The sequence below is a fragment of the Petromyzon marinus genome, chromosome 7 (assembly GCF_048934315.1).
Source record: "Petromyzon marinus isolate PM22_M1 ecotype Great Lakes invasive population chromosome 7, UKy_Petmar_22M1.pri1.0, whole genome shotgun sequence".
NCBI lineage: Eukaryota > Metazoa > Chordata > Hyperoartia > Petromyzontiformes > Petromyzontidae > Petromyzon > Petromyzon marinus.
The window spans coordinates 7,042,201-7,063,889 of record NC_133673.1 but is presented as its reverse complement, the minus strand read 5'-3'; the positions used below and the strand labels follow the sequence as shown (position 1 = coordinate 7,063,889).

General features: G+C 43.4%; 1 protein-coding gene across 13 annotated transcripts in view; it reads left to right on the top strand.

Annotated features, from left to right (window-relative positions):
• Positions 1-21,689, top strand: part of PPFIA2 (PPFI scaffold protein A2) — a 351,275-nt gene that overhangs the window by 133,476 nt on the left and 196,110 nt on the right. The window lies entirely within an intron of this gene.

Sequence of the window (21,689 nt, the reverse complement as noted above, 5' to 3'; positions counted from 1 at the left end):
TTCCGTTTCTTTCCTCTCTCAGTCCCTTTCCTCCCCCTGCAAATTACTTCTTTGTTAAATACTCTCATTGAGTGTTTAATTTGTAAGTGACATGGGGGATGTTTTAAACGGGGGAGATTAATGATGGGAAACATGACGTGCGTTTCTCTGCGAGCTTTTGGTTAATGATTATTAGTTGCACGAGTGAAAGAGCAAACACATTTTACCTCTGTTTTCTCATCAATTTTATAACTTTTCAACGTTTTACAGGGCAAAATTATATTTATTGGCTCCAGGGAATTTGGGGAAAACATCCATCATGCATTTTGTTTATACGAAATATTGTTTTTGTTTAATAAAAAATACTATAATAATACAAACATAACTATTCTAGTTAAATATGGATATCCAACTGGTAACTTGAGTATTGCCAAACATTTTCTTGCAATTTTCATGGAAATGTGTTGGTGCTTACTTTGACATCGAGGTTGAAAGTTGGTAGAGTGTGCAGAATTAGCAATGAATGCATTTCCAAGCCATTGCTTCACTCATATCACTATTAAATATCCACAAGGGAAACCTTCATTTGGCGTGGCCAGGGTTTGCTTCTCATGTACAATGAAAGCATTTTGATCTGGATGTCAAGTTGAGTTTCCTAGCCGATTTCAAGTCACTTTGCGGGTCTATTGATCAAGTCATTTAGGGGATAAACCATCTGATAAAGAAACGTATTGGAGATGTACATCTCTTTAGATTCAGATGCGTTCCGAGTCTCTACGAAGCCAAATTCTACCGTATTATTTTTGGTTGGGGTACAATAAGAGATGTTGAATAGATCCATTGAAACCATTTATGTTGAAAGAAATCCACGCTGTGTTTACGTGGCGCTATAACTACCTAGAAGTGCATGTGCTGTTCACACATGTTAAAATGTCATCATCATGTTGTCAAACGCGTTGCTTTAAGCTCGGTACAGTTTACGAGTGCACGCTTACGTGCTCGCACGCATGCACGCGAAAATGCGCGCGTTCGCCTGCTTTTAGTGCAATTTAAAAAGCGCCCGCTTGCCATTCACACTGAAAGCATTCCCATCAAGGAAGACGCGTGAGCTGTTGCACGCATTACACATCCCGCGGCTTTAGTGGCTAGGCGCCGAGACACGCACGGTACCGTATGTTGGTGGGAAGTGCCGTGTATCCTGTGGGACCCTGCCCTCATCTCCCTCCTGCAGAGCAACTCCCGTCTTCCCTTGCTTTGTCATGGACCCCTGCGAAGGGAGTACTGGACATTAAGACTCCTAACACCCACCGAGAACAAAAGATGCCTATGACTTTGCAATTGACTTCCCACCCCACTTCCCACCCCATTGTTAAAATGTTAATAGTAGCTTCACGATTTGATGCACGTGGTCGTGAGCTTTAGAATTGTTATCGAGCTGGGAACCGATACATCGATTACACCCCTGCTGTAAATCTTAATGCAGCCATGGCATGGGCGAAGGTGTTGACTACATATTTGCAGTAGACCCGAACGATGATTATGTTGTAAGACCGCAACGTCTAAGCATCGCATTGGAACTCAAGTCTTAAACATTTCATGTATAAATTACAGGGGCTAACCCGAAGAAGGGCCCAGTGTTGTGTTGAGCAGAAGTGAATTGACGAATGAGGTGAACATTAAAAAAAAAAACCTTTGTGCACAATGAATGAGATGGTGTGCGACTATGTGCAGACAACGAGGCTGGCCTCTTTCACGGCAGTGAATTTTGTCATTCAGTACAAGTTTGCGACTTGAGTTTTCTCTGTACAAAACCCGCAAACGATCGTTGAAGTCGACGCTACAAAAAATTGAATGTTGCATAACGAAAACTGTAGAAATGCCTTAAGCACGGTCGGCTATGTGCGGTGCGAAAGAAGTCCAACATACGTTTACATGAATGCAGAGTTCATGGCCCCGTGGTTTTTTCTCGTGCAAACTGCCTGCGAGAGAGCAACTCCCACGATTCGTAGAGCATATCACAAGTGAGCAAATCGTCATTTGGTAAACTATTTCGCCTGATAGAGCTGGTCTGTCAGGTTCTCAGATTACATCGAATATGATCATATATAGCTTTGTTGTGCAGAAATGTGTTTTTATTTTCTCAGTACTCTCTCTCTCTCGTGAGTATAATAAAATATGAATATTCGTCAAAAAGCTTTGGATATGTAATTGGAATACATCTCTGCAGAGTTGAATTCACCCCAACGCAGCTTTTGCCGCCGATTAATCCCGTGCAATAACAAAGAGAATGCACCCTTTGTCGATGTAATGGGAGACATTTTGCGTTTCCATGAACGCGCAACGTCCAAGATTGTGGCGTCGGGGACACGATCATCCGCAGCTCCACGCCGCGTGGGAGCTGCCGTTTACAATGCTGTCGTGGGCGTGGATTGGGTCATGGTCCCTTCGACGTAGTATTTTTAGGAAATCCGATACATCTCGCCAATTTTCTTAAAGTAAGTGACAGCTTGTCAGGCAACATGCTGCTCGCGATTGTGCTCCGTTGCACATACCACACCTGGCGCTTGTTAAATGCACTTTTCGGATACCTGTATGCGTGTAAAATTGTAAATACTACAAACTAAAGCAACGTCGACCCCACAACGGTATATAAAATGTCGCAGAGTGATGCGTTTTCAGTGCATCCGTGGTACACAGCTCAGCCGTGCCTGCATTTTTTGTGCACTGTGTTGCATTGCTTATTTCATCATGACCCACATCAACTGAACCACAGTAATTTTCGTGCCTTCGCAGTTTTCGCTGCGATTGAAGTTAAATTTGAAGTCGTAAGATACCGCAGTTACCTCGAGGAGAGGACTTGACACCTATTTGACCTTTTTATCGCCCAATCCGACGTCACCCCTCACGGCAAAGCTTTCCTCGCCAGCGTAATATTCATAAAGCGTCTGTACTGCGTTCTATGTAAAAATATAACCCATAAAAAAACAGGCGCAACTTTCACAAAATATGAACGTTGACAAAATGCGCGTCCCGTCTTTCAGATTCAAATGGTCGTCATGGCCGACGTTGTTCACCACCTTCCTAATCTATGCCAGATCCAATCTCCAATGGTCATTCTCCAGGGTTTTCACCGGCGAGCTGTCGGGCTTGATTGCTGACCTCTGGGTGCCAGGTCAATGCCCTTCTCGGGAATCGCCTTCATCCAATCGGCACGCGTGCCCCGACCAACTTTAACCTCCTGTTCTTGATTACATCTGAATAATTTTGTTGCCACGTTTTTTTTTTACTTCCAAGTTACCTGCCCGACTCTGCCGTGAAATTTCTATTATTGATTGTGTGCACCGGTAGTCAAAGGCCCAAAGTTTTATTTTCTGGTTGTATCGTTCAAAGTTGAGGTCTGCACAGTAATTGTAGCCTCAAACACACACACCTGTGTTGTAACGCGAACGTTCACCTCTTCTTCCAAAGTGACTTGCGTAGTCCAAAACAAAACGGTTGCTCCGAGTGCATTGTATTCCTTGACCTCCTCAGGACGCTCTGTTTTGCACATCACCAACTGCTCAGTCCTCTACTATCTCCATATTAGCACCTCCTTTTGACGCTTTTACAAACTTCGTGTTTGGAAACTTGCTTAAATCTGCCAAGAGCTGCGGTGCTCCAGTGGAGGTCCAATCTAACAAACTCGCACCAGCCACATACTCGGAGTGTCTCGGGTGCAAATCGCACTCTTTCTTGTCTGTTAAGATGGCTCAAAACAGATTTTTACCTCAAACCACAAAAACGTTTCCTTGAAACCAAACAGCAGTTGGCTTATCTTACCCAGAATATCATTTTATATTCTTTGGGTCTTTCGGTAAAGTCACATAGATAGGTTCAAATTAATAATTAAAATTTAAAAAAACTACGACGTTTCGATCACAACACAAGCGATCGTCATCAGGAGGAAAAAAGAGTCAGACTATCATTATTTATTATTCTCTCTATGCTTGTTTATCCAGGAAAGCCTCACTGAGTCCCAATACTGTTTCGTAGGAGGGTCCTGCTAAGTATGAATCCGAATTGAGTAATGTGTAAGTAATTTTTACAATTTGGACCATGATGCTGACGCACAATAACAGCAGAGGCTCGGGTATCGTGGAATCTTTAATGTCCGCTGGAGCAGACTGGGCGTGTTTTTGTTTTACGATGCAAGCGCAGTATTAATCAGGGCGGCCGTTGGATTAGATCCCAGAGCCTCTGCCTTAAGCATCGAACACATCACCGCCAGGGCACATCAAAGCCCTAACAGTCTAGACGTTCCTATAGTTCCCAATGTAACACGTGCTTTTATAGTCTTGATTAAATCCTGCAAAACAATCAAAATATCCTAATCCCCCAAAGTCCTTCTCTCTCTGCTCTAAACTCACACTGGGTTTTCCCTTAAGTGGCACTTATATCTGCTTGTTCATTCTGTTCAGATACAACTCTAGTAAGCACCTTCGCGGGGATGCTTTGTAAACATATACTTCAAGAGAGGTCGTTTATTTTTGTTTAATAATATCTATAATCCCTTCACCTCCAGTGTTTCGTAATTAAATTCCGTTACATTGGTCTGCAAAAACTTTGAAACATGAATTCGTATTTTTATTCTGCATTGGTAAATTGTAATTTAATTAAACTGTGATAGTACACTGTGGTGTGAATAATAAAGCAATGTCTTTATAGCTGGCCTTTAATTACTTCTGCTTTTTTTATTGTGTGCACCATGCAGATAGAAAATGCTGGGGTAATAAATGTTAATAAGCAGTAGGTTCAGCAGACTATGCATTTCCAATCTCGAGTGCCCTGTCGAGGTTTTGCTGAGCAAATGTAGAATAGTGCATGCTGCATCCTCCAAATGATGTATCTAATCATAACTAGTATTTCACAGGCATGCATTGAACAGAAGTATAACATCACAAACGCGACATTAAAACAGAATGTACATAGAGTGAGAGGAGCAGGCCTGAAATTGCTTGCTTGTGCCACTGCTGATGGACGGGCCTCCACTAGAGGGAGCGTCAGATCTCCCTTCTGAGTAGGTCGTGGGCCTTTACTCTTCTATGGTGGCCAGATGCCTTGGAAGATGTGAGAGTACCCACACTTTACCCGACCACACAAATCATTGCCGATCGAGCAAACGTGGCGTTTCCATTCATAGTGGACGGGGGGTGGAGGTGGGGGGGTTTTAAGAAACCTGTCTCATTTCAGTTGGGCGCACTCCAGTGTGCTGACCGTTACAACAAAGCAGCATTCCAAAATGTGGAGGACACATTTATTATTATTATATAACAATGCTACTGGGTATACGGCGTGGGTAGCGGGATGAGAATGAAACGGAGTTGTGGTTGAAAAGAGTCGGTAGGAAATGGGAGCGACAAGGGGCAAATGGAGTCAAGGACGACTAATCGGTGAAATTTCACTGAACAGGGTATTTATGTTGTTAGTTTTGTCATTCGCATATATGTACACATCTATTGAATCGCTTGTAAAATGTAATTTATTGTACATCCACATCTCGTCGTTCATACACTACAGCTGGATAATAGCCCCCCCCACTATGTCAGTCATAGGAGTTGTTTGACCATACTTCACCGCGCCAGTCAAGATATCACTCACCCATTGATGTTAGCGGTGGCTGGATATCAAACACCGGTTGCTGGGTTCATAGGGCAGTACGCTATCTATTGTGCCACCACTCCTCCCTCCTTATAATATAATAGCGCAATACGTTAAATGTCGCATCGTTAGCTTTTGACACAATAGCGTGCGATAAATCCAATGCTTAATTACCGAGAACTCCTAACAATTATTTTAGAAGTTGCTTCGATGAGCATACTGGTGCACGCCTTTGCGAGCAACAGTTTTCTTTCGGGCAATTATAAATCGCCGTGGGTATTTATAGATTAGCTCTGCACGTGGCACGCATTGCACTGCATTGTGATGTGGGCGGCATATGAAAAGACAAGCCAGGAAAATGATTATATTCCGCTCCGGTGCCGTGAGCGATTTGGGGTTATTGCGTAGGTGAGTCGGTCTGTTGGATTGTTGATATACCGGGCGTGGTGCAGGCCACCCAGCTCTTCGTGCGCCGTGCCGGCCTTCATAGGTGCTCGCTAACAGCACTTGCCCCAACAGTCTGTTAAGGCTATGCGGAAAATCTTTGTCTTTGCCTTTGGGTTATTGATATAGCTCAAGCTGATTGACTCGTTTCTCTCCTTTCATTCCTGCACCCGTGCTTGAACTGCCGCGTGATTTTATTTTATTTTCTTTCTTTTATACCTCGCTGGATTTTCAATTGTTTGTGGAGCCCTCAAAATAAAATGGCTTGAGGCCATGCTTAGATGCACGTGTGTCCAATTTAAGTGATTTGTTATTACTCCTATTCCACGTATCAAGTGTCACCAAGTGCTTTATAATCGTTTTGCTCAACCGTGAACTGAGGACACTTCTTGGACGGCGATGTTTTACAATTAAACGTGGCAGTAGAGCAGTTGTTCTTCCTATGTTTGTGTTAGGTGCATGCGTGAGTCAGCCTACTGTACTTATATGCACGTATACATGCATTTGCTTTGGGGTGGGCTCTGGTTGTGCTTGGAAACATGAGCTGCGTTTCCAAGCGCTGTCCTTCAGCACCAGCAGGCCTCTTTGTTCCTCTCTGAATCATGCCCCCCCCCCCCCCCGGCTGTTCATAAGGTGATAAACAACCGGCAGATCTGTTCCTCTGAATAAGCATAACGGTTCAGAGATGATCATGAATGCCCACTCAACACAAGGCACTGAAGGACAGTGCTCCTATTACCTCAAATGTTCCTCCAGGCAGTGATACTGATTCTCAGGCCTGTAACGAAATCACCCCAATCTTGGAGGTGAAACAAAGTTGCAGCTTCACCGGCACTTGGATGGAAGATGGTCTAGGATTGGCTGGTGTTGTTGTCGGCTTGGACTGCGAGTTGACCAGGAGATGGCATTTACCTTCCACATGAAGCCAAAAGCCTATTAATGAAATTGACCAATCATTCTAATGCAGGACCTACCTGCAAAATCGTCTTGAGGCTTGGTGAGGCTTCCCTGGTTATAAAGGACATACATTTTATTCTCAAAACCCATGCTTTTTGCTTATATTTAGCCTCATAAAATGCTCACCAGCTGCTGCATGTGTGAAAGCCTTTAAAAATAACTTTTTGGGTATTTCGTTTTGAAAAATTTCCAGTACATCATCATATTTTAATAAACAAATAATGAATGCTGAAAATATTTTGTCTGGTACGAATAATGTATTACAAAACTATGCATGTAATTGTCTTGTTTTTTTAATGGCTGTCTTTATGGACAATGCTAATAATACAATGCATAGGCTGTATGACATTAAATGTATGTATTTTAATGTTTGTACATACTTTTGAATCCAATGTCCATAACACTTTTTGACATATGGCTTTTCGTAGCGGTTAAACTAGTGATGATTTAATCGCTCCTCAATCCAAGAAACTGTCCTCGGCAACAGAATGCACTGTTTTCACAACAGGTAGTATTCTGATTTAGACATTTTAGTGCCAATGTATCACAACCCAAATGTGAGTTTTGTAAGGGTTAGAGCCTTTGTTTGTCTGTGTCATGGCCAACTTAATCACATGCTGTAAGTCACTTACTCCTAGTTCACTGCCCAATCTCCTTACAAACAGGACACCTGAATTGAGATACCCTCTAAGTTAAAATGACCAAGGCTCGTCAAGCATACATACAGCTGGAATGAACTTATCTGTATAAATATTCTCATAATTATAAGCGCAGCATTTCCCTTAACATTAGGATATGCAAAGGATTGCCATTATTGAGATGGGTATAGCCCCGTGTGAATGCCTGAATTAAGAAGGTGCAGGGTGTTCTTGTAGACAGGATTTACATACTCTGGTGGAATGAACCTGAGTTGAAGATGTCCGCTAAAACGATCATTGGCTCAGTGCTGTTATTGCATCTCAATGCTCAGTCCTCTACCAAGCGTGTTCATACGACGTTTGTAGCAAAATGCAAAGCAATTGTAAAATCTGCTCACATGCTGCATGCTCCCTGCAGTGCCATCCTCTCAGTTAGGATCGCCGATGTAGTAAACAACAAAACGGCACATTAAACATTCATCGTGGCAAGTCGGTCAATATATTTTTCTCATGTCTGGTGATAATCTTTATCACTTGAACAAATACACCGATCAAATATTAATGTTAAAAGACTTTTTGTCGAATGACAATGCAATAGTTTTATTTTGTAGCTTAGCCTAATGGTGAATAAGCATTTGTGCCATGTGTGAATTTCCAAGATTTCTGCAGAAACCATCATCTCCCAAATGCTACAACCCTGTTGAGTCTAGTATTCGGTTGACTTACCACCGAGCTAGTTTGTGTGAGGTTGGATTCCTCCACAGCTGGCTCATGAACAAAACGCACACGTGAATGTATCCTCTCTACATATCAGAAATAAGCAGCATTGACCTTTGTTAGTACTTGTATGGGAGGCTGCCTGGAAAGGTCACGTGTTTTTTGTAGGCTTGCGTTGCAAGGTGGTTAGGGGATGGCAGTAGAAACAGTGGGTTCTGGTTTTCTAAAGGATTTCAATTCCCCCCCACGTGCCAAATCTCAACCACTGAAATTGGCCAAACATCCCAAAGCAGCACAACCCTCCTGAGTAAGTCTTGGGATTCAAGGAGGCTTTCCTGGATAAAAAGTCATTACATATATATGGTATAAACTACCAAAGTGTGTATTCTGCTGTAAAATGTATTTAGAGAACCTATGACATTTGAGAAAAGCTAGCCCACGAACTAGTCACTATATACTGTATAGCCAAGCCATCATCGGATATATATATAATACTGCAGTTATACATACAGTATTCCCCTGCTAATCGCTAACTTGCTATCCACGAATCGCATCTGGAACTCTACACGACTGCATATAGAGAGAAGGTGGTGAGATGCGAGAGAATATGATGATGATGATGAGAGAGAGAGAACTTCTCAACTTTTGAAGCATTTACAAGACGCTGCGCGTACAGCATTCGTAGAGCCAATCTCATGACCCGCGGACATTTGCTATTCACGAGCATCTCCGGGAACGTATCCCTCGCGAATAATGAGGGAACACTGTCCCCACATGCTCTATCCACTGCTCTATGAAAGCCCACCCCAAGCCATCGCAATACATCAACGGTCTCGTGGTGCAACAATTTGAAGAGCTCCTGCGCACGAGCTCTCATTGCTCCGTCTCTTTGTGGCGGTTGTCCACACGGGCATATCCCCCCTCTCCCCCTACCCCTTCTGTTACCACTCCTTCGTCAGCCTCAATCATTGGCCATCATCCCCTCCAGCGACAGCACATGGTACTGCCCCAGCAGCTGCTTTTCTGAAACGTCAATATACTCTGATGTCAGAATCATATTCAGTAGCTTCATATTATACGGAGGCTTTCAGTGTTGTAAGATTGCTCTCCGACAACGACAAACGGAATTGTGCTGCTGAAACAGTGATAAGTTTGGCACGTCATTCACGTGACACTTATTGATTGTCTTTGTCAGTTGGAGGAGCCTTTGCGACACATTTTTTTCACGACCTAACGCAAAAGTAACCAATTTATGCATCGGTAGCTTAAGAGATTACAGGAGAAAAACAATGTATTTCCAACTAAAACTGCTGTTTCTACTTTTGGACGCAGTACAACCTACTTATTATACTGGTAGGAACCTCCTGGTTACACCAGCCCACAGGGGATTATTGTGTCCGTCCGTCCGTCGTGTATCCAAAAATGGGAGGGGTGGGGCTGGGTGGAGAGGGGAGGATGGGGAGGGTGGGGAGGGGCTGGGTGGGGAGGGTGGGGAGGGGCTGGGAGGGGCTGGGTGGGGCTGGGTGGGGGGTGGCAAGGGTGGGGCTGGGTGGGGAGGGGCTGGTCACCCCGTGGTGCCCTTATAAAACTCAACGTTTAACCTACTCACGCCGGCTTGTGCCCGCCCTCACAGTCGGGCATATTTGCAGAATACACCACGTGGTGCCGCCGTTGACCCTGGCCATTGACCGAGCAACCCAACGTTCCTACCAGCTCCCTTAAACCCTATTAGAACACGCTTAGAACAACTCTTGAAGGTGCCAATCTATTTATTTTTATTATGGGTATGCTAATGGACGCATTCAGTCCTGTGACATTCCATTTGCGTCTGACATCTGTTCGTGTTATCCATCAATTCCTAATGCAGGATCTTTTTTGCATCATGGATTTTGCATGCATTTTTTATTGTTCACTTTTTAACATGGTAAAATGCAACATTAAACGATGTATACAAATAGCCGACCTGTACTTAATATCCTTTATGTGCACACATAATTTACTCTCCCATGCGCACACAAGGCAATTACACTGTGATCTGTATGGAAACAATGTCTCTGCAATTTGGTCTCTTCTAAATAATCACGGGGGCGTTTTGTTATGCATCGCATTCATCAAGCACTGTGCAAACACCATGCTCCATTGGCGAAGTCTTAGATCCAGTATTTTTTAAAGAGTTCCAATCTCACCATCTTCCTACACACATGCTATATTACAGTTCCCCCACCCTGCCCTCTCCCCCCACCGTGCATGCCAGGAGGGAAGCAATGCACCCAGGTACGTCTGTCCAGTCAATTCAGATCACTTCGATGGTTAAGTCTTCTCAAAAGTGCCAATGCCGACTCCGTGTGCAAACCCATTTCTACATGTCAACATTGATGTAGCTGATGTTTGTCCTTCGTTATTGCACGCAAACTGATTTGCGGGTATGTGCACGCTCGAGACGAGACGCCTTGTGCCTCACCAGCTTCACTTGGCCCGGGTTTCCTCCCCGGCTCGCTGAGATGTCACCCCTGCTCATCCTGTGTTTGTGCTTTCGCCCTGGGGCCACTTTTACTCCAGCCACAAGGCATTGCGAATATTGCCTTCCAGATGGTCGGCAGCAGACCGTGTACTTAGCGGTGCGTTGCGGGCAGATGGCCCGAACCAGGATCCTTGCCGTCTCCGATCGGTCCCACGGCCATTGGCAAGGGTTCGTAAACGGTCCGCCTCCCTCAGAGGCGGCGGGAGGATTCCATCTGTGAGCGATGCTTATCCGGCCACTCTGCGGTTTGGTCGGCTCCGTGTGCCCCACCACCTGATTGAGATCTATGTGGCAATTTCTGCCATCCACAAGGATGCATATTGTCAATCAAGCCCCCCCCACCCCCCCCGTGCAGCAGAACTAATCGGGTTGAGGGATGGGGACAGCCACAGCTGCCCCCCCCCCGTGCGTTTAAAGTTCAACGATGCAAATGCCGCCTCACAGACGTGTCAGAGCATATGACCAGCGGTTGGTGGGTTTGCTTTCCATGCTCTCAGAGTGTTTGCAAGAGATAGGCTGGCCTCCGCAGCTAGAGAACACTTTAAATGGAACAGAATGAGACAGCCTTCATAAATTCTCTCTGCCAGTGTCTGTTTGCCATCAATGAGGGGATCACAGCACGAGCAGCAAAGCCTCGCATGGTAAACACGAACGCACAGCATTGGCAGTCTTGTACAGCCACAAAGATGACTGCGCTTTCTTGCCGTCGGCAATACCATTACACGCCGACTTATAACTGAAAGAGTATTTAATAAGCCAATGTTTCGGAGGCCGTACGAAGGACGCGAGCCTGGCGACATTTTATGCATTTATGCAGCAGTTCACATCTACGTTGTGCCTCAAAAAGACCGAAACGTTTAGCGGGGGGGAGGGGGGAGTAAAACTGTCGGTATGTGCATTATTTTCCCTGAGCAGATATTTGCGATCATTTTGAACCATTTTGAAACATCACAAAGATTTTTTAAAAAATTATGTATGTAAATTTCAAAACAAAAAACACCTTAAATCTGTAATGTGCTTGTGTCTAGCAATGTATTTTTTTAAGTACTGGGATGGTCACAGGTATGTAAATATGAGCATGATGATGTTCTAGACCTCCCATCAAGCAGACAGTAATGCAGCACTATCTAACATCGCTACGGTTAATACATGAAAAAAAAAAATCCCAGTCTTCTCCGTTCGTATGCCAGGATGGAAAAGCAACTATTTTGAAACGTGCTATAGTTGAATGCTAAGTTCCTTCAACAAATCCGGGGAGGCAGTCGACGCCGTATGGAGCGGAGTAACCCCGCTAGGATGTTGCACCGATGGCGCGTTCGTCGGTGATGTGTTTGTTGATTTGGACTTGACCACAGTCGCAGTGCGGAATTTCTCTGGTCTTACGTTTGTGGAAGGTGGACGAGCATCTGTCAGGTTGTGTCCGAGCACGGTCGTCGTGGGAGATAGAAGCCCGATGCTTCCACAGTCTGGGGTTGTTTGTATATAAGTACGTTGAACTTCTTTCTCACCATACGATTCCAACCATGCTCAATGGAGGTGCAATTAGCACGGTTGCCACATCCACAATTTATAAACAATTTGCCTTGAGAAGCGTTTCCTGATGACGACCGCTTGTGTTGTGATCGAAATGTCGTAGGTTTTTGTTATTTTCTTTGAACCTATCGACGTGACTTTACCGAAAGACCCAATGAATACATACACAATTGTTTTCCACGTCGAAAATCCCAGTGAAAGAATAACTACGTTTGGGCAGGACTTTGAATTTGGTGAAATAACATTTCTCTGCGTGCATGTCGCTGCCCACTGACCACTTTGTTAATTCTTACAATTAGCAATTCCTGTTAGAGTCCTATAAAGTGATGCAGAGAGAGCATTGGGGCAGGCACAAAGTGTCAAGTTCCAATCATTAAATACATTGAATTTGCCCATTGCAGTTAAAATTTCAGAAAAAAAACAGCCATGGTCAATCCACTGCTGGATAAAGGCTTTCTCAAATCCGCCATCACCTCTTTCTGCATCTTTATAATCCACCTCGCACCTGCACATGAGCTGATTTCACCACTCCATCTCCTCGGTGGATGTCCTCTAGGGGCGGGTCGTATTTTTTGGCTGCCCACTCCGTTATTTTTCTGACCGTCGACCATCGGTAAACTTCCCCACTTAAAATGCAATGAATAAAGTTTTCATTACCAAGTGAGATACGGCCGTTTGCATGCTGATATCTGAAAATGTGGGAAATAAAATGTTATCTGGTGGGCTACCCAGTGGATATCAATTGGAGTAGTTAAACATGAGTGAACCAGTGATCGTGGCATTTTCTACCAACATTTCAAAAGGCGAAGCAGTGATGTAGAGGTTAGCCCATTGCATGATGAACTCAGAGAGGTGAGTCACAGCTCATGGCCCTCGGCACTCCTTCACCAACCCGAATGGAACAGTATGGTGAAGTATGGTCAAACAATGCCCACAACCAACATGGTGTGGGAATGCCTTCAGCCATCTATGGATTGATGAAGTAGTAACGAAATGGCACGTTTTGTTTACGTGAAAAATCTCACTAATTAGCTGTGTCAAGTGGTGGTGGGTTCACGAAAGAAACATTTATATTTATGCGATCTAACTTTAAAAAAAAAAACTTTATTATGGATATTATGTTTCATTAAGAGCATTAAGAGTGGCTTCATCTTAAAAGTACTGCATTGGCTGTTTGGCAGTTGGAGATGTCGATATGGAGCCAAACATGGGTGTGTATTAGCATCTGCTGCGATGATTGCCAATTATTGCCACTCATCTCCGTTCTTGAGTGTTTTTGATATGAAAGCATGAGTTAACATTGAGAGCCTAGGCGCAGTGTACACTCCCGCTGAGAGAATGCTTTCCTGGCAAATGGGGCGAATGCATTTGCTCATGATCCAGTTTGCTTGGAGTTCATGGCTCGATTCCTGAAGCTGCCCTGGGATCCTTTAGAGCATCGCCAAAGTGTGTCCTCTACTGGGAAGTGCACATTCAAAATCTTGTAATATTACAAGAATCAACCATTAAAAGTGATTCAACGTACACGGTCCCAAAACCTAATAAAAAAAGAATTTGCTCATCTACTGGTCAAGGAAGTGGAAAGCGTATGGGGTTACTCATTATTTACCTCACCGCAAGCAATTTGCCAACTGACTTGATGCATTGTATCATATATTTAATTTGAATGAATGTGACAATTATAGGTGAGGTATAAAACCTTCCCCATTATTTCAGCATCAGACTTTAAGGGCCATAGTTTTGGCCCATATGCCACAGTGGCTGGTAGCAAGTTGAAACAAATCCATGAGCCAATTCAATTACATAAGCAGCTTTCTTATGTACCGTGTGACCTGAAAGTCCACATGGAGATCACACATCCAACAACTTTGTAAGTGACTCTGCATACTTTTGGGATTTACTAATTTAAAATGGTAGTGAATCTTACAAATCGTGTTATGGCTTTACTGCCTCGTTGGCATATTTTCATCAACCACTGCCTGATTTTCATTAAAAACTCCAGGATAACTTTAATTGACACGTGTAGTTAATATCGTGATATTTTCAAGGGATGTTTTGACTGACGGCAAAGCGTTTTCACTTGAAGATTAAAAGTGTAACGAATGCTCTTTCGTTCCTACTGGGCTTTCGCCGATAAGAGCTGAAAGTAAATTTGCAATGTTTATTGTGTTACACATGTAGAAGAATTGTGCTTTAAAATAAATATGTACTATTAGTTTTTTGCACGTTGAATATTCATCATTGTTGATCATTGTGATAACACTTTTACACGGGTATAATAACTGGAGCCATTAACTATCATTTGAAAAGTTGCGACATAATTACCACAGGCGTACATTAACCATCGCAGGCCAACAATTATTGAAAACAATAGCAGTCCATGAGAAGTCAGAAGATCAAGTTAATATGTTGTAGTCTGTTAAAACCAGCAGCCACCTTCCCACATTGGCCATGTAGCAGCATAATGAAAAAAATACTTTCACAGCCGTTGGATGAAGTGTGAGGTGGTGCACTTCAAAATCTGGTATGTGCAACTAATATTTCCCAAAGTACCGTCACTACAATCACATCACCGTCTCTACAATCACAACCGCCGTCACTACAATCACACCGCCGTCACTACAACCACACCGACGTCACTCCAACGACACTGCCGTCACCACCACTGCCACCTCTGCCATCATTCCACCACCACCAATACAATCATCGCTACAAGTACCAGGACTGCCTTTCATCACCACAGTACTAATATGTTTGTGCAAATTCATAAGAACCTGGTGCTCAACCTCAATAAAATGCTTTTGGAATGGTTTTCCTATTGTGAACTGCAGACTCATGGCTGCCATAATTGACTTTGGCATGCACCGAGGAAATGTGCATACATTTAAAAGGTCGTGACATGTCAAGCCTCAAAAGTACTGGGTATTAATTATCCATTAATTATCCAAGCTTCAACCTAAAACATTGGAAAACTTTACCATGAAGTACAGGATATGTGCTGAGTTTTAATTGCACATATTCAAAAGAAAGGGATTTTTTTAACTACGCCCCTTTAGCTAATATATGAACACCGTCATTGCTCAAATTAATTAAGCTTGCAGGGTTATTTTTTGTGAGGAGGAGTTCTTATAATAATGCAGAAGCAACTATTTCTCTAATTAAAGAAAATGGTCCCATAATAATCTTTCATGATTGTTTTTGCTAAAAAGCACTCTCCCGTAACGAATTTTTGGGCAAATATCCTTCACTCATTGTCAAATTAGATATGGTTTATTACGTAAATTAAGGGAGCCCCGGGCAGTCATGAGGGCTTCGAAGAAGTGCTTATCCTATCAAGGCCTTGCTGTCGGCCCTATTTCAAATTGCTTTTAAACAGTTGCATCTTAATACATGGAAAGATTGCTCTTTGAAGTTGCATATTGCTCAACAACTGTGAATAATATTTGCCCAAACCATTAAACCACATTTCACAGAAGTGTGTACCTGGCATAGGAAATGTAATCTTTGGTAGTCACACCATGAACACAATATTTGTCACCCTTTAATTATTAAATGGTGGATGTTTTGGGAATTAATAAATTAAGCAATTGTAGTACACCATTTAATTGCACGCATGAAGCACGTTAAGATAAATGCTTTGCCTGGGAAAGCATTGCAGGTCGCTACGTTGTGAGATTCGGGGAGGATTTCCCTGCTATGCCAGCAATCGGCCTCACTCCGCAAGCTCAGCTCAGGATATGCAGTTCAGCTCGAGTCATTTAAAGGGAGGCCCTCATGGGTACACAGGTCAATTTAAAGTTGTTGCATTTGCTCACTTTAAAGGTGGGAACTGGCCTGTGCATTGCAATTGCCTCCAGTAATGCACAGAGAGAAGCAATAACAGCAATATAGGCTTTCCAGATGGGTTCATCCATTGACTTGCAGATACCAGGTGTGTGCATGTGATGCAGCATTAACAAAATGCCCATGCTGTGTTGCTTTGTCCTCGAGATATGTCAGTTGCAGGGGAGCAGTGGCACAGTGGTGGGCACACTGCACTATAAGTCCAGTACACACCGAGTTCGATATCGTAAGTGGCGAGTGGTCTCTGAACGACTTTTAACCCCTTCCCCTGTCTTTCACCAGCCCGCACTTCAGCTGCAGCTTCCCTCTGCAGTGCAGTGCAAACAGCGAAGCTCATAAGTACCGGGATAGGGGGGGAAGTAAGGTGGCCATATATTTCGGTGACCCGAACGGGGAGTTTCTTTGCGTTAAGATTAAGTGAGTGAGTGAGCGAGCAGTGAGCGGTGGCATGGACCAGAGAATGTTTTTTTTTTTCACCGTGGAACAAAAACCTAGTTTGAGCAGCCCGTACTGAAGGGATGCACCAACAATCCCCACGAAGGACAAGAGGGCTGTTAACTGCTGTACGTTGCATGCTCCTTCCCTGTCATTTAGGACGGCCCACAGGTTTGTTTGCAATCGGAATTACATGAACTTTATTGGTAGTGACATGATTAGGTGGCTCATTGTGCAGAGCCTTGCCCATTATTGTCCTGTTAGTGTGCCGTGAATTAATTTAAATCACGTTATGTTTGATTAATACAACATCCTAGTTAATTTATTGATATTTTGTTTGGTTAGTTCCACAGTAAAGATCTACGTTTAGCCAAAATTGCCCATTGCATCAACTTGTTAGTTGTAATTGTGAAATAATTAACTCGTGGCAGAGACACAAATATGCAACACTGACGTTGCATTTCACGGCTCCTATGTTAGCGTGACACAGTAGCATTACATTGGGAAAATAATGTACCCATGTACATCTCTCTACATGAGTTGCTAGAGGGGCTTATGGTCAAATTTTTTTTAAGTGGCAGCGGAGGAACGGAACCGATCTGATAATACGTCCAACGGAGAGATCGAGCGATAAAACCAGCTAGTGTGACGGTCATAGATGGACAATTATTACATTGGAAGATCATGAGAGATGGTGACAGCATGGGGAGGCATTCATCCAGCAGTAGAATGAACATTACTGCTGCTGCAGAGGTGCACTCACACATTGTGTGTTCAGGATGGCAAAGACAGATATCACCCGTATAGCCTTAACAGACTGTAGGAGCAAGTACTGTTAGCGAGCACCTATGAAGACGGGCACGGCACACGAGTGGGGGGGGGGGGGGGGGGGTAGGCGACCAACACCACGCCCGACCGCCTTTTTCTCCCCAGTGGCTAGGTTTACAGACTGCACCAGGTCGTCATTTGAGGCTGAGTCGACCTATCGGAGGCACATGACCGGTTCAGATAATCGTAACTGGCATTGGCCGTGAGCGGGAGTCGAACTTGGTTCGCCGGGTTCGTAGTGCGGTGTGCTAACCGCTACGCCAATGCTCCCCACACAGCACACGTGACACATCGGGCTGCCTCTCGCGAAGCTTAAACTGAACACCACTCTGATTAGACTATTAGACCACGCTGGTCCACACATCAGGTGCGTCCAATACACTTAATGAGAATTGAATAGGAAGGTATCGATTAATTAATGACTTGCATTGGCTGCACCTACCGGTGGCGAACAGGAGATAGCCATTAAGATGATTTGGCTAACCAGAGTAGAGTCCAGATCGAGCTCCACCAGAGAGCTGTGTACATCTAAAAGGTACTGTTTTTGTTTCGCCCCGAGTTATTTAAATGGAAATACAAACATTCCATCTTTCACTTGGCTCGACAGATGGCTGCATAGCTTACATCGCTTACATCGTATATCGTTATGTTTGAGAAGCCATGGGCAGGTACAGATTAGTTAAAAATTAGGAACAATTATTTAGATAAATGCTCCACACTTCAGCCACTGCATGGCCATTAAGGTCAATGTAAATTGTGTGTACATAGCCCTCTCACACCTATTCACAAATGCAGAAACGTATAATTTATTATTCCCGGCGAGGGCCCGAAATTAATGGCCCTACGTGCGTCACGTGGCCCGCGATACTCGCTGGCACGGGCCCTGCAGTGCCTCTGAATCATGCAGAGAGGAAAAAAAAGCACCTGCCTTTGAGAGGAATTTAAGTGCCTACGCATAGTGGCACGTGCCGAACCGGTGTGTGGCCATTGATCAGGTAATCGACAGGTGCCAACCGGCAGCCCATACTCAACCATGGTGCCTCCTTTATTCGGAGTGGTACCTTGTGTGTGTGTGTGTTTTACACTGTCCTTGAGCATGCATTGTTCCATTACGGCAATTTAAACAGATCCCCCTTTCATAATTGGATTGCCCTTTGTAATTGCACTGTGCCCTTTCACGGGGCATTGTTTTATTTGTGTGCCACTGTTACAACCGTGCGTCGTCGTGGCGTCAGCCTCTGTTGCCGTGCACATAACCTTTACCGAACAGTTATCTGCGCTAATGTGCACGTCATTAGTGGTTTTTTTTATATTACATAAAACATGGGTTTATTAGAATTATGTACTTTTATAGTGGCGTAATGAATAAATTTACATACTTAATGCAGAGCATAATGGGATATGCATGCAAGTTTAGAAATGTCATTGCTTTTGTCTTTCGTTCATAGTACCCTACAATGGAATTCGTCAGTTTTATAGTGGTACATGCATAGGGTAACGTCTGATTGAGTGTGGCTCAGAAATCTGTACCCTTAGCAATGATTGAGGACTGTGCATTTTATGAAAACAGCTATAACACATCAGCGTAGTGTTGAGGGCACAAGATGTGCTTATGTTTAACTTTTCTTGACACATAATTGTCTCATTTGGGGAGATGTCAAAGGAAAATTCTTCACTGCTTAAAATCCTGTGCAATTTCGGGCATATCGACTTTTAAGTCTCATAGATTGGCCTCATGAGGGTTTCCTTTGGCCTCTTGAAAACAATAAAATTAGTTTAATCCGCAAAGTTAATTCAAGCGAGTTGGCTTTGAGGCTACGCAATCCTTAAGAAATAATAACCACTTACCAGTTATCTCTAGGCACAGAGATAAAACAAAAAAAAATAAAGTTCGTTCAAAATATGTATTTACACGTAATATATCTATTGTTAAGCAACATAAATCATCATGAAAATGAAACATTAATCACCTGACTGAAGACATGGTGTTGTGTAAATCATACGAGTTCTTCGCTATCCAAGGAGATGTGAATTAAACGCGATCACCATTCACGACTCTAGGTCGGATGCCCAGGCCATGCTACATGACGGCAGTTTCGGCACAATCTTGACTTGCAATTACCACCAGAATCACATTTACTACGAGCAACTATGGCTACTTGGTATTGCATTTTCAAGGAGTGACGGGCTTCTTTCTTGCCAGTTATAATGAGTTAATTGAAAAGTGTGTTTGAACATTGATTGGTGTATACAACCTCGGGTGGTCATGTGACCTCCCATCTGTGATGTGATTAGAAGTTGCTATCCCTGTTGCCAATGTTCAGATTTGTCCAATTTTTGCACCACGAAATATTTTACAGCAGAAAATGGTGCAGCAGCTATAGCTGGCAACCGTTGCCAGCGATGATTGCACTCAAATGTATGGAGTGTATCGTAACCTTTTGGGATTGCTTCAGATCTGTGTTGCAGTTTGGCATTTGCCCAGTTGACAGGGTATTTTGCTGAAGAATGCAATGGAGTTCTCCCCTATTGACATGCAAAGTTCACTTATATTAATACAATTAATGTACTTTTTTTGTCATGGAAAGCCCCACTGAGTCTTTATTTCAAGTTGTATGTCAATTCACAATCGTTTTTGTGGGATATAGACACACGTACAAGATGCCTCTGTACATGCACTGCACGTTGCCAAACATTTGTGGTAATATTCGGCAGTGTGCAATACTTGCATATATAATATATGGTCACGTGCAAACTTGTGTACAAATAAATGACTTTTTTTTGTTTCGAGGCAATTAAATTATATTGGATTGTGCAAGCTATAAAATAAGTGTGCCATCTGTAAAAAAAAAAAAATCCTCTAGGCAATACAAAATAAGGCATGGGATTTTATTGTCTTTATACACAGCAAGAAGTGAAACATTACCCTTCAAATTTAAATTAGCTCTTGAATTTGCTTCATGGTCAAGATGCACAAACCTGATTTGCGTTTACAAATAATTTGGATGCATCCTCTTTTAAGTTATTCGAAGGGCACGCCGCCACTGCGCACAGCCGCACGCGTGTGTACATCTAGTAAAATATACTTCTGTCCACTGATACCCCACATTTTTCTTCGCATGGCGCACACGATATCACAAATGGAAGTTTGGAAAACCGCCGCTGTCTGTTTGTGCTGTACGCTTCTTCTTTTCTCCTCCTAGCGGTTTATTTTTAATGTCGAATGCCAACTTTTATCTCTTGGCGTGAGCAAAGCATTACCATTGCATGCATTTGACCACGATGATGCTGATGACGCAGACACCACGCAGTGCCTTTATTGAGCATGTTTTTTTTTTATGCAGGCTGAGATGCATTATGCTGTAAACCGCTCGTTTACAAGCAGACTATATTTTTTTAGGGATTTGTCAATGATGCATCTCTGTCCGCAAATGTGGTCATTACGCCGGCATTTAACGGCTAACTCGGGCAAAGAGCATCATGTGCACCCTAATGCTCGAAAACAGGAACCAAAACAACCCTAATGTCATTCCATTTTGCTAGCCTCCTCTCCGTTCCCAACCACGTTGGCCCCCTTCTCCCAGAAGATCGCAAAGCTTTGATTATTAGTTATTGGTTTTTATTTCAGCATTGATTCCTTTTAGCGTGCGCACACGCAGCGAAAATGGCATCTGGGTGCAATGTATACTGAAATAAATGGCATGGAATTTTTTTTTTTTACGTGAACTATCTGATGCAAACGCCGGTATAATGCCACCCTGTTTGCCAGTGTTTGGAAACAAGTGGGCGGGGCAGGCTTGTGGTCTAAAAAGAACTCGGGCCCTTATCCCTTTGTTTACGTTTGTCCATTTATTATTGATAACGTTTCAGTTTTGAGCAGCGTTGTGGTTGAATGTGGGTTCAGCCAAGCATCTTGGCTGCCATTTAGGGTCTCCTTAGTTCTTTGCTGCTCCACTGACCCAAAACCTGTTCCTTTCATTGGGTTTTAAGGTTGTTTTTCTCTCTTTTGTAGAAAAATCTCTTCCAGAGTCATGCATATACTAATTGTATCATTTTTTATATATGTAGAAAATGTCAGCAAATGCCACCGGCCATGTCTGATTGAAAAATCAATGGCTGTCAAATATCTCACTCAATACGTCTACAGTATATGCATA